Source organism: Drosophila mauritiana, chromosome 2R, assembly GCF_004382145.1.
Source record: "Drosophila mauritiana strain mau12 chromosome 2R, ASM438214v1, whole genome shotgun sequence".
Classification (NCBI taxonomy): Eukaryota; Metazoa; Arthropoda; class Insecta; order Diptera; family Drosophilidae; genus Drosophila; species Drosophila mauritiana.
The window spans coordinates 9,975,700-9,990,126 of NC_046668.1; positions in this window are offsets into that span (position 1 = coordinate 9,975,700).

Genomic DNA, 14,427 nt, shown 5'->3' on the forward strand with positions numbered 1-14,427 from the left:
TAACCATTTTGAACGTCGACACTGGCGATAAGCAGCTAAATTATTAACACGAACACCCAAAAGCGGCAGTTCCTTCGAAAAAGGCATGAAAATGAACTCAGCGGAGGCTCCATCGATTGTTGAGTCATAAAGTATATCGCATGGCCAGATAAAAAGCTTTTGCTTGAACACCTGAGCGCCGCAGTTCCTATGAAACTGTTGAAAAATTCAATTTGGAAAAGTCTCGTCCGGCCCATGAAAACTTAATTTGTCTGCAATTGAGTTGTGTGCATGATTTGGCCTTCCATCCAGGGACTCCACTGTACTGGATTCCAGATAGTCCACATCCAATTAAACGATCATGCATCACAGCCATGGACACTAAGCCGCTTGGACTCATTCCCTTCTCAAGTTTGCGGCGATGATGAATTGGGTTTGTCAAAAGCCGCATGTCAGAATATTTCGCTACCGTTGCCACATGAGATGGTCAAAGGGGGATTCGAGGGGATATGGACACCCACGCCAAGTGCTGCTCGTAAGCCCAATAAAATTATAAGCTGGATTAGTGTCATCCGGGACAAACAATGACAGCTTCAGGCAAACTGAGAATGCACAGAGGATAAAGACAGTATCGAATATTTTGAATCATTAATTATTTTTAAAAACTTAAAATAATTTAAAATTGTAAATTTATTATTTCCTCTTAAGTTAAATAATGGTTTTCCATTAGATACATTTATTTATGTTGGAAAATATGAATGCTTATAATTTTCTTTAGTTGAGTGTAGCAAATAAGCAGGGTTTGAATATTTTTGAAGGTGCAGGACATGATGATACAGAGTGTTCCATGGAAGACAGCAGCTACTGTGACTGATTGATTTGTTGGTGGCCAAGGTTATGTCGGGAGCGATGCTCCGATTGACTTTGGACCCCCCAACGAAAGGCAAGGTCGCCGAGTAGTGTCATAAACCTTGCCAGGATCTCGAGCTCAAGGATGCCTGCCTACTGTTAGTCCTTGGAAATGGAATGGTGCGCGTGGCACGCGTGTCAGAGAAGCAAGAAGCAGGTCTTAAGGTCACAGGTCGTGTGTCCTTTGTGTCATCGGTCATTGTGAGTGAGTTGGAAACGCGTGGCAGCTAAATGGGCCATGCGATCCGCTTGTAATTACCCATCTTGCCGGGTTAATTGCGCTGACAGCCTTCGGAGCAGCCTTGGGTTGCACACTTTCTTTGGCCCAAACGATCCAATCAACAACTTTCCAGCAACGCACTCGCAAATTCCTCGGCTCCAGCAGCGCTTCCATGTTTCGCCAGATTATATCGAGAGCTGGACTTGGACTTCATTAACGGTGATTTGTAATGGGAGTTTCCAGAGTTTCATGGCCCGCCATCGATAAAAATCGCATTAAGTGAAATAAATGCGTTGGCCATTTTCATGCCTGCATTATTCATTTGTGCCGTATGAGCGGTATGGGCCATAGATCTTGCATTATACTGCCGCGTCTGTATCTGTATCTGTCATAAAAGTATCTTACAAATTGGTTGCCGCAATTATCGCCAGTGCGCCCGATAACGGATCCCCTCGATCTGCAATCAATGGGGCACTCGCCATGGGACGGATGAGCCCGGTTAATTGCTTCTCGGATCCATCCGTGGCGCATCCACAGCCATGGATCCACATCCACAAGGTGGCGATAGTAAGAGAGAACATCGCCGCAATTATCCAGATACATTTGGCTTAATTGCGGAACAACCATGGAGCGTGTGAAGCAGTTGCGATTTGATTGCTTTCGAGCAATGGGAGTGGACATTGGATCTGCAGAATGGCGATCTGAAATTGTGCTCCACAATAATTATATTTACAAGCAAGTGGCACTCAACAGAAATTGAATAATAAAAAACAAAGTCTCTTGTTAAACACTTAAGAATTTAAAAAATATGTACTTCTTAACAATTATTTAGTACATATCTTATCCCATCCTATTGGGCTATTTTTCAATGTTTTCTACTTCACCAAGCAGTGGACCGAATCCCGCTTCTGACTAATAAATTCGTAACAAATCAATGACCCCGCCCAAGGAGTCCAGCCAGAATCCTCAGATGAAGACAGGACCCCAACTAACAATACGATCCATGGTCAGTACAAGAATTTCTACTTTAGCACCACGGCGTTGGCAGTTGGAGTTGAGATGCAGCTGCATCCGCAGATGGAGGCATTCTTCACGCATCTCAAAATATGCCACACAAGCCGGAGCGGAGCGGTGCGGAGGGGGATGAGGGTTGGGGGTTCCTGGGGACCCAGTCCATCGGCGAGTCGAAAATATTAACCAAAAGCGTATGCCAAAAGCATCTTGCCCCTCCTGCCCAGTTCGCCGATGTCGCGGCTGCTCGACGTTCCCACCAGTTCAACTCTAATTGTGACTTTATTTGCGCATTTATTGCGGCCCAGCACACACAGATACACACTCACACTCACGCAGCGCCCTTTGCAGCAGTTTAAAGCATTCACCAGTATCCGTCCAGCATCCCAGCATCGCAGCATCCAAGCATCCTTAGCGCTGCGTCCACTTGGGTGGTCTCGAACAACTCGCGGCGCATCTTCAAAGCCCCGTCTCGAACCTGAACATGCACCGAACCTCAAGCTCGGGCTCAAGCTCCGGCTGAACCTGAACCTGAAACTAAAACTGAACCTGAAACCGAGGCGGGGGAACCAGAATGGGATTGAGAACGAGACGGGGGCAGCAATGCCAGGCACACAGAGAGAAAATGCCAATGATATATGGTAGGCTTGGTATCAAAAAGTATCTGATTGGTTATGTTGGTAGAGCTCTTAACTTAAGTTTCTATATTTAGTTATATTCCCAACTATTTATGTAGTTGATTCTGGTTTGATGGTAAAGATTTAAATTCCCTTTAAGCAACTTTGTAGTTTGATGAATCAAATAAACAATGGATAGGGATTTACATAGTACAGTATTTGAGCACTCAAAACTTTCCTTTTTCAGTGCTCTTGCCGGTTTGAATGCTGCGGCTGTGGGGCATGCAACCGCAACTGAAAAGCTGAGACTTCGAGGCAGCAGCAGCAGCCAAAGCGATTCTGCACCCAAACTGAATTCTAAATGATCGTTGAAAATTCTGCAGAACAGTGTTTCGTTGGAATTTGCAAATGAGTTGTGTTCGTTCGCCGAGGATCGAGCAGCAGAACAACCACAACCACCATCGCCATACGAATCGCCCACCCTCTCTATTCGCGGGGCTGCCTTTGGATCCAGTGCAAATAATAAATTCTCAGAGACATTCGGGAGACGTTGTAATCCCCCAGAGCCAATAAGACCAGACTCCCTGACTCGGACTCTGACTTGGACTCTGAATCGGTGGATCCATGACCCATTTCGCGATCTTTCCTAGGCGGTTCGAGTTTATTGAAATTAATCACCCTGCCGTTGGGTTCGAGGGTCCGCTCAAATAGATTTCCCCCTTGATTGATGGGCTTTGATTCCTGTTCGATTTTCAACATAAATCAAGTTCGCAAATTTGCAACTTCGCAACTTTCGCTGACTAAAGAGCTGGGCCCAAGTCTAATTAGGAGCGTGGTAGGGAAAATGGAGTCAAAAGAAGCCCAAAGGCTAAAGCGTGTGGCACGCTCGATTTTGACTGCCGATTTGGGCACCAAATTAATGGCCTTGTCGCCTCGACTTTCATTTCGTTCGACAGCTGGTCAGTTTTACACAGAAAACATATTTTAAGCTTAAATATAACTAAATATTAAAATGTACGTTGCACGCGTTTAGCAGCAGGGAATCATCTGATTTAAATGTACATAGAAACCCCAAATGGATTTCCGGAATTCCACTAATTGAATTCTTATGTGTTCAGCTTGCTTCTCATACAAATATCGATAGATTTTCTCAAATGGCACTTCTCACACTCGACTGTGAAACGTGGCTGCCTAATAATAGTATCCCTACTAGATCCAACACTTGTTAAAACCCATCAAAAGTGATACCACAATTGGACATTAATGCAAAGTGTGAACAGCTTCGGATTAAATCAACAGCTCGAAAGGTGCGATTTGCGTAGATCGGATTGGGAGCTACCTATAAATAAACTAGCCACCTGAATGGGGACTTATCTCCCCTCTGACATAACTCACTCGGAAGCCTTGTGGCATATTTCAACTCTTTTATTTTCTCTAGGCATGGCTGATTTCCAGCTACTCCGTGACGGCACGTAGAGTCAGTCGAGAAGTCGGAAGATCCCAGGAAATTAATATGCATTAGGAGCTGGAAAAGTGAACTCTTTTCAATGGCAGAATAGTTGAGATACTGCACGGTTCAGAGGAAGGTGTTTATCAGATAGCAATCGGGCAACTTTGTTAGTTTTAAGTGATGTTTAGTGCCCAGCATGTTTTAATTGTTATTAATAATAAATGTGCTTAAGATAAAGATATATGTACTTCTATTTCCAAAGCATAATTCAATTACAAGTTCGTTCAATGTTTCTTTTTATAATTCAAGCCATAAATTAGTGTGTGTGACTAATTGCTAATAATTAATTGACTAGCACAAATCAGTGACTAACAAGACTGCATAAATCAATTAAAATTCGTTTGCATGTTTCCACAATTAATTTTCCACTCCTCACCTGAGATTCTTCAATTTGCCATATCAAATACACACCTCTGCACACCTGTGCATATTTTGTCATCACTAGGCGCCACTGCAAATAAGCGAGTAGCAACAATAATAAACAAACAATTACAAAATGGGGGCACAGCAAACAAAACTGACATTTTACACCTTTTCATTATCGCTGGCAAACTGGCAAACAAATCAAGAACAACAATGAAGAAGAACAAACAACAGAGGGCCGAGAACAATGCGAGAAACGGTGAAACAGGGGAAAAAAGGGGGCATGTCAGTGCAAATAAGTGGGTGCAATGTATTATTTGTTTTATCGCTCAAATTGCCGGAGAACCCGACGACCGGCGACCAACGAGCGGCTAAAAAGCGCTAAGTGTTCGGAGTCTTTTCCACCTGGTTTTCCTCCATTTTCCTGAGGCCCCTCTTCCAGCCATCACCTGCCACTTGAATTGGTATCCACTGCTCCACTGAGGGATTGTCAGATTGAGATGGCAATTTCAGTGCTCAGCGTTCCGCAAAGGTTCGGATGGATCTTGCGAGATTTGGAGCACCCAAAAAATGCGGGGGGGTGGGAAAATGTAGTACCTTGTAGCTCGGCCGCTTTAATCATGATCCCATTTGGATTGCACACGGGGAAATGAAAACGTTGCACATAATTTATGGTCTGCGCATGCGTGGCCCTCGCTATGGAATTAAAAATTCCCTCGAAAGGGGGGAATTATCAGGGCATTTTGGGTGGGAAACGGAGGGCGGGGGGGCTGATGGCAGAGCGGGTCAGCGAGGCAGAACAAAGCTAATATTAAACCAGAGGTGGCATAAATTAAACGTTCATAGCACGTATCATTTAACAGGAAATTGCGCATTCCGCTGCCGCTCTACAGAGAACCCACCCCCCGCCCCCTTCCATAACATAGCTCCGCCGCATACCCCTTGGTTTTGGTACCGCTCTTGATCGAATGGCCAGACATTAAGTCATAATTGCGACTGTGGCGGCATTTGTATCTGTCAGATACATTTCGAAGTTGGGGAAACTCGAAATTCGAAACTTCGAAAACCAGTTTCTCAAGTCAGACAAAGACAGCAAGCTTTAGCGGCAGGAAGAGAGAAGGGTAGTGCTGCTAGAAAGAGAGCGCAGCAGACTCTCCACTCTCCAAAGGAGCCCAAGGAGTCTCAAAACTCTGGGGCGGAGCCATGTAGACCACATCTGTTTATCTCGAGGATCGGCTATTTATGACCCTGGCTTATAGCGCTCGCAATTTAATTAGTCTCGTGTGCCGGGGCGAAACGAAAACTGTTAAGAGAAAGAGGAGTTTAGAAGGCTTTCGGTTCCACTTCGGTTCCAGTTGAGGCCAATTAAGCGATCTGGCCATGGCCAAAGCTCAGCACCCTCCCCTGAAATCGAAAAGAAAACAAAAAAAAAAACAGCTAAGACCATCTTGCATCTTCCATCTCGCATCTCCAATTTCCGTTGTGCCTGGTGGGCAACAGACGGCCAACAAATTGCGCACAACTTCATCATAATCAACGCTCGGACAGCTGCAACGTCGCAACTTGCGGCACCGCTTGCACCAACTTGCAACTTGCAACAACAATGGCCTGCGATCCCGATCCCGATCCCCAGACACTGGCGAGTGGCGAAAAACTAAGGTTAAACGCTGGTTAAATTATTTTACGTGCCTCTCAAGACGGGAAACTACGGACTGGGATCGGACTCCAAGTCCAGATACCAACTTCGACTCCATCGCATCCCATAACTCAAAGATCGTCGGTGGGCGGGGGGCGGGGGAAAATGATGTGAAAATTGTGCCATAACTTTTGGTTGCTGCTGCCGCTGCAAGCTGCCGCTGTCTCCTTGGTGTTGCATGTGGCATGTTGCTTGTTTGTTGCCGTTGTTGCTCAATCCTCTCGTGCTTTGGCCCGGCTTTTGTTTCTGCTTCGCTATTTGTTTTGGCCAATCGAAGCCACAAATCATAAATTGCATTTTACGATATTGATTGACCAAAATGCTGTTGTCGGTGTGGGCGTGTTTGAGGCGTTTGTTGGCTCAAACCCCTGTTCACTGGCTCACTGGCATTTCCTTGGCCAGTTTTCGATGGCTTTACGCTCTGGGCCCTGGCTGTTTGCTTTGGCAGGAAATTATTATTATTATTATTTGTTTGAGATTAAATATCACTGAATTATGGGGTTGTCCGACGAGTTTTCTCGCATTCGATTCGATTGCTTTTTGTTTGCACAATTCACACTCAAAAGGTCGAATCAAGTGAGTGTGGGAAGGAACAAAATTAATTCCACAAGTTATCTGATCATATAAAACTTTTTGTATCTTCTTGTATTCTGGCTTATGTATCTGAGGAAGGTAAGCATTGAATTCTTGAATAAATGCTACATTTTAACTATAAGTTTAACTTTTAATATCAGCAGGTGTAGGCTTATAGTTGCTTCTTGTCATTATACTGTTTTCTTTCTATTCAACCAAACTAATAACACTCCCTCGAAATCCAGCAAATCCTCTTCCATCCTTTTACAAACTCTTTTTTATCGGATCCTCCAGTTCCTAAAATTTAGCAAATGAGTCACGTACGATCTGCAGACCAAAAAAGGATCGCGACATGAATCAGTTAACCAGCTGCTGGACTTATAGCTATGACGGCAACAACAATAGCCAAGTGCCGGCTTATGAAGACATAAATTTGCAAATTGAAGAGCCAAACCTAATGAACATCATCCGCGAGATGATGGCACGATGATGGCGACTGGGTACCTGATCCGGCTTAATTTCAGAAACCATTTCCACGAGGGCACTTTAATCAGAGCAGGGCGAGGTGGGGTGTCGCTGGCCGGGGAGGAGAAGACCTGCAATTAAACCATTAAATTAATGAGCTAGCTGGTCGAGAGAAGCAGAAACGACAAGTGCAGGAGTGGCAGCCAGTCGAGAGTTAAATGAAAAGCGCGTATGCAGTTGGCCACGCCCACTTTTGGCTGCCACCCATTTAATTGCAAAGCAGGCAAGAAGAGAAGTGTGCACAGCAAACAAATGGGAGCTACAAAGGAATTAAATTAAAATAATTAAAATATCAGAAAATTTGTATACCATATATTCAGCACGAAGGATGAATGTTTAAAGTGAATTTTTCTGATCAAAATATAACATAATTAGTAAGGAAAAATATGTAAAATATCTATTTTTCTCCGTGTAAGAAGGGGGTAACGTGGAGAAGCGAATGGGACGAAGACGACAAGGAAATTGCATATGGGCAAGAACAAAATCGCCTGGCAATTAACCACTTTGATGGTGACTGCCATGGTGTCCATGTCCGCGGTGGTGCCGTCTGTCCAGCTGTGGACTCCATAGTGGTTCAGTGGTTGAGATGTTCAGTGGCCCGGGGGAACTGGGGATCGGTGGTTGGCTCTCGGCCATCGGTAAGTGGCACTTGTTGTGCCCATGTTGTGTGGCTCTCGTTGCTGCGGCTACATTTTTATTATTAAATTGAATTGGGTGCTTAAATAAATTATTTAATAAGCACGTGATCTACGAGGCTCTTTTTACCCGCTTAAGCAATTTCAGCCATCGCAGCAGTCGGGTTGTTTTATTTTCCATATTTTATTCCAGGGCCAAGGGCCAATTGCTGACTCCGCCCCACCAAGTGGAGCGTTTTGGTGGTTCAACTGGCTTAGTGGCTCAGCGGTTCGGTGAGTGAGTGAGTCTTCATCTGACAGCATTATTAAATCATTGCAATTTGGCCTGTTCTGAGTTAAGCATTTTTTGTGGCCTTTGGTAATAACAACGCGGGTCGAGCCGCCATAGCTGTTACATGGCCAAGAGTGCTGGCCAGCTCTCATATATAATTCTCCACTTTATGGCTGAACTGTGAGTTGCAAGCGGCAACTCCTCCTATCAGCACACAAAGAAATCAGTCTGATTACTATAGATCTGTAGAAGTAATAGTTTTAAGATACATTTGTATTTAGATGTATTCATTCTCAATAATTTAATGGCTGCATGCTGTATTTTTTGGATTCGTTTTCATCTTAATGATTTTCATTTACTTTTTACGGTGTATTAGGCAATCTTTCACTTGATCGAACGATCATTTTGCGCGTACTTTCAGTGCAATTTTGCTCGAGTGGTGTGTGTGTATGTGCCCCACTCAATCACGCCTGGAATACCACTCCCCCTTCTTGGCCCACTCCCCTCCCCCCTGCCACGCCCCCTGCCCCAACGCCTTTTACAGCTTTGGCATGCTGCTTTGTAATAACCATAATGGCGCGCAGCGCACGATTTATGTTTTAATTTTGCATTAACTGAGCATCCGAGAGAGAAGAAGACGCTGAAGAATATGGCGGAGTATCGGAAGAATCGGGCTGGAAGAAAGGCAAGAAGATGAGCGGTCCATGCGTCTTAAGCTCAGTTTGATTGCCGCTGATAGCCGTGCAATTGCTGTTGTTGTCGGGCTCCAAAATGGAAATTATGCTTGCAGGCGCTTAAAATCGATTAAGTGATCCCCATCGATGGTTTTCATGGCAGCAGCAGCAGCAGCAAAAACAGCCAAACAGCTGCCCCTCTTGGCCCTCGGGCAGAACATAAAGCCACATCCACTTGGTCGAGAGTGGAGACGCGTCAAGATGAGTGGATTGGATGTGAGTTGAGTGACTCCTGGCACATGCAAGCGATGTATCTTCGTCTGAAACGTCGTCTAATTACTATATCTTGCGAGTTTCATGGACGGCCTACATTTCACATCAATTAGTTTATAAATTAATTACAATTTAAATTTATAAACATACAGTAATGTATGTGTTTAAACTAATGTCAATCCAAACCACATCCACTATCGAAAAGTGTATCTTAACCTAAACACATGCTTTTATTCCGAATGCCACTTCCCAGCCAACTATCAAATTAAACCGAAATTCGACTTCGATTAACCATATAAGCAGGAACCACAATTTGGGCACAACTCAGAGCCCCAACATTCCGCGGAGCCTTCGAGAGTTTCACTTTGGCGCCTTCTAACCTTTAGAGAAGAAACCAAAAACCTATACAGAAAAAAGCGAACTAAGCCAAATCGAATCGAATTGAATCGAGAGCTGACAGAAGAATGCTGCAGTCGCAGAGCACAATTTACCATCTACTTAATATAGGCGCGACATTCTGTGAACCAAATGCAGCTGCCAATTGCAGTTGCTGCTGCAACATTTACTGCCGCTAAAGCTGCTGCCAATTGTCAGCGTGCAACAATCTACACCATTAAACAAACGATGCGAATGGGAAATGCTGGCAAGTTGCCTTATATAGACAGGGCTCGAAGTTGGCAATCTAATTAGTGTTAAGTTTGCGGTGGCTGCGGATTTGGCTTTTTAATTAAAGCCAGTCAGGCAATTAGAGTAACTGAGATGCTGCCGCTTTAGAAAAAAAACCAAATCGTGAGAGTTTTTGTGGCTCGTACTAAACATTTGGCGAACCGCAATTGCCAGCGCCGCATGTTGCAAACCGCAGAGAATTTAATTTGGCACAGAGCAACGGCTATGCAGCTATCAGGATCAGGACACCTTTCTTTGGCCGAGGAAAAACAAAAAATTAGTTAAGCAGGCGGGCCAAGGAACACATGGCCAGCAGGACGCAGCAGGACATCGGAGGACCAACAATGCGGAATGCAGTTGACTTCTTGTTGGCGCAACAATGATTAGTTTCGGTCAAAGTCAAAGGAGTCTACTTCGACTTGCAACGCGATGAGTGTGTGTGTGTGTGGGCCAGGCTTACAAACAGGAGTTGCCTTTCGGCCCTGCCCTTCCATCGGCCTGCCTGCGGTCGATTTCGCTGTCAAAACAAGACGATTTATGCCTTTGTATTGAGAGCAATCGGGATAACAAGGTATTTGCCGCCGCCCTCGAAAGGTGCACACACACACGCTTAGAACTAGGGACAGCCTCGAACAGGCAAGGATCCCAGCTAGAATCGGGACTCGGGATGGGGAGGACCAATGCTGATGTTGATGTATGTTCGATCGACGGATCGTGCATTAGATGCCATCGCCTGGTGGCCGCTTTTAATGACTACAGCAATTAATCTCAGAGCCTCTGCCGCCTCCGCTGCAGCACTGCGTACACAGAGAGAAATACCTACTAGTTACATTTTACGACTCTTCTTCACATGCCTATCCAGTAAAAAATAAGTTCAAATGATTGGAAGTAAACCAGCTATAATACATTTAATTACAAATCGCAGATAATAACAAGAACTTCTTTTAAGACACTAATATAAAGTAGAAGTTTTAATTTACGTTTAGTTATCTTGGCAAACTGTTTCGGTATTTTCTCTCTGTGCAAACGCATACGTGTTGCCATATGGACAGCAAAATTAATGCAACAATCCGTTCTTATCGGGCCAAAGAGCCGAGAACCCGGCTTGTACTTAAGTGGCATACATTGTAAATCTCTTTAAATGAGCATTTAAGCAAAGCGAAGACACCGATCTCGATACGAATACGAATCCGTATAGGATTCCGAATGGCAATTCGAATACGAATACAAACTCCACCAGTTTATGTGTGACTGTAATTCAATGCTCAATGCGTTGATAGCATCGCCCAGAAAGTCGAAGTCGCTGCAAAATACAGAGTCTCCCTGGAACCCTTTGCCACCGGATGGTCCCGCAAGCCGGATCGCACTGTCACTGGTAGCCGAAGCTTTAGAGACCCGGCGATGCGGGATGATTTGGCCATTCGAGGTGGAAGTGAAACGATCGGAGACGATCAGCCTTCGTCTGCCGTTTGGTGTCCTCAATATGGACATACCCTGAGATTTATGGAGATGCCTAAAAGCCCGACACTTGATACCTATAACTAACTTAGGAAAAAGGTAAATATTTAGATTTTCCCGTTTAAAATTATTATTATATAATATATATTACTTTAATTCTTTCTTAATATTTTAGTAAGAAATAAAAAATGCCATTCTATTTTAATGCAATAGAGGTAGTTATCAACTTATTATTTAAATTATTATAAAATTATTAAATATACAGCATTCCTTAGTTAATCCAAATAAAATATGAATAAACTTTTTGAATGCCTTTAACTACTTATTTGCATTAAAGGGTATTCCCCATTCCCTGCTCCCAATCCCCGATTTTCGCCACCTTGTTCTGCTGTCGTCCGTTTGGGGATATTTATTGTATTGTTGCATTTGTTTGCTGCTACTTTGGCTGCCGTTGACGTGGCCATTGCTGCCGCGATTGTTGCCGTGGCCGTTGCAGTTGTGCCGTGTTGTGTTGCGACTGCCTCAGTTGTTTGTTGCTGCTGATTGTCGTTGTCGTCGATGTTCCTCGCGATCGCCTTTCAACGCGCGATCGATCGATTAATGATCGCAGGAGTGGCGGTGGGGGGGAAACTCGTCGTTGTGCTGCCGATGTTGTCGCCGTGACACTTTCACCGGCTCCTCGACAAAAATCAAAAATGCCAAAACTGTGGATGGGGGAATCGAACCCTCGACGGTCACCCACTGACTCAGCAATTACAAGCCATATATCATCAAAACAGGACACTGCTACACAGGACACATGTGCTGGGTGCAATGTGCTGCAAGATCAGAGATCAACGCCGACAGAAATCGGAGCCTGCACTTGTTCTCGGGGATGCCTGGACCACCCAGGCTAGAGCTCGGTAATCACCCACAAAACTGGGCATTATGTCGGTCAGTTAACAACATAAAAAGTCAATAAAAATCCTTTTGACATTTCTTGTCCTTCCCCAGTCGTTTGACCAAATGCCGACATAATTGTTGTGACAGCCAGACGCACACACACACAAACAATGGGGGTGGGGGTAAAAAGGACTCTGGCCCAAGGAGATTATATATAGTATATGGCCTGACAATGGCCGAAATTAATGGGCACAGGACCTCGATGCGGTAAGCGGCCAATGAGGCAAGAAGAATCACCCGAACAATTCCGACGGGGGGAGAAAGTGTTTTGTGTGCCTTGTCGGCACCGATGAATTGCATCAAACGAGTCGCAGATACAAAGATACCCCCGAAGATATCCAAGGGCCAAAGCGTTAAGTCATCGAAGGTCAATCAATCGATCCATCCATCCGTCCGCCAGGAAGTCTTGCTGCGCCGCACAAAATATTTTGACACTAAGCGCGGCAATTCCATTTGTCTCCGCTTACATGGCCACGACTTCTTAAGCCTTTTATGGCCTCCGCGCCCACTAAGCCTCTTATGACAACCGGATTCGAACTCAAACTCGAGCTCGGACTGGGCACCGGACAACCAGCAACTATCCGTGGATCTACCGGAACTATTTCGAAGCCCCATTAATGCTAATGGCATTTGCGGACCAAACTCATTGCAATTTGCGTGAAATATTGGCGAAACTTTGTATGCGGCCCATGTAATGTCCAGTCATAAATATCGAAATGAGTTTTCAGCACATCGAATGGAAATGGGTGGGGCATCTGGGAATGACCAAGGAAATGGCTACAAAACACGAAGCTAATGGGGCAAGTATTAGCGAGAATATCAAGTGGTTCCATTGGTGTGCTAGAAACATGATTAAGTGGTTCTAAAAGTGAAGGTTTATTAGTTAATAGATGAAGTAACGCAGTCTCCGAAAAACAACGAAAGTTGAACAAGATTATAAATGCAAAACCATATAACACAGCTCAATCGAAAGCAACTTTTAAGTAAATTAGGAAAAATATGGACAACAAAACTAGCCAATGGTTAAGGAAATAACTAAACCAATACAGATGGCTAAGATACTCAATTTCCTCTCTATTTTCTTTCAAAATATAAAATATATATGCAATCCCTTGCGTCCGAAAATTCGCTGGAAGTTAATCGTTAACCCTTGTTTCCTGCTCCCAACATTTGAAACAGAAATACTATAAGCTATCTGGAGCTAAGTCCATGAAATATAAGCAAACAGGCTGCGATCGGAGTCTGTGTGTCTTTTGGGTTGGGCACATGTGGATTGAGGATTGGGGACTCGAGGCCTTCGAGATCGGAGAGACATTTTGTGGAATATTTCTGGGGACCGACATCGTTGTTGTCCGTTGTTATTGTTGTTTCTGGTCGTCGGTTGTCGGACGTTGGACGTTGGACGCTGGACACTGGACATTGGACGTTGGTCGCCGGTCGTCTGTCCAAATCGAACAGAGACAGCGACGAGATAATTTTGCAATGCTTATGGCCGCCAATTTGCGGAAGATCGCCGTACAAGGAGCCCAAAGCATCCCGAATGCGAATGCGAGTGTGTGCGTTGATTGGTTCATAAGAAAAGGAGCCGAGCAGGGCACACAAAAAACCTACAGAAATCATTTAAAAAGCAGGCAAACGGCGATCGTGCTTAAGTATCCCAAAAAAATACAAAAAAAGGGAAAAAGCGAAATGAAAAGAGGCAGCTGGAGAGGCAGGAAGACCAGAGGATGAGCAGGAGGCTACCACGAAGTGCAGCGATAGCTACAACTATATAAGAGGAACCCAGTTCCAGACCCGACAGACAGGATCAATATACAACAACGTCGTTTCGGGCTTGTACATAATTTTGCATTTTTATAAGGCAGCAGAACCCTTCTCCAACTCCATCTCCTGCTGCTGCTGCTGCTGCTCCTGCTCCTTCTCCAAAACAAAATGTCGGTTACGGACCAGGGCCATTTAAAGACTTCTGCCTGGGAGACGAGAAAATTAAGCAGAGTTTTGTAGCCCTTTTTCAGTCTTTTTCTGGCCTGGTCCTATGCGTGTATGCCCTGGTAATTATTATATACACCATGATGAAGACGAAGATCGGTTCGGCACGGTACGGT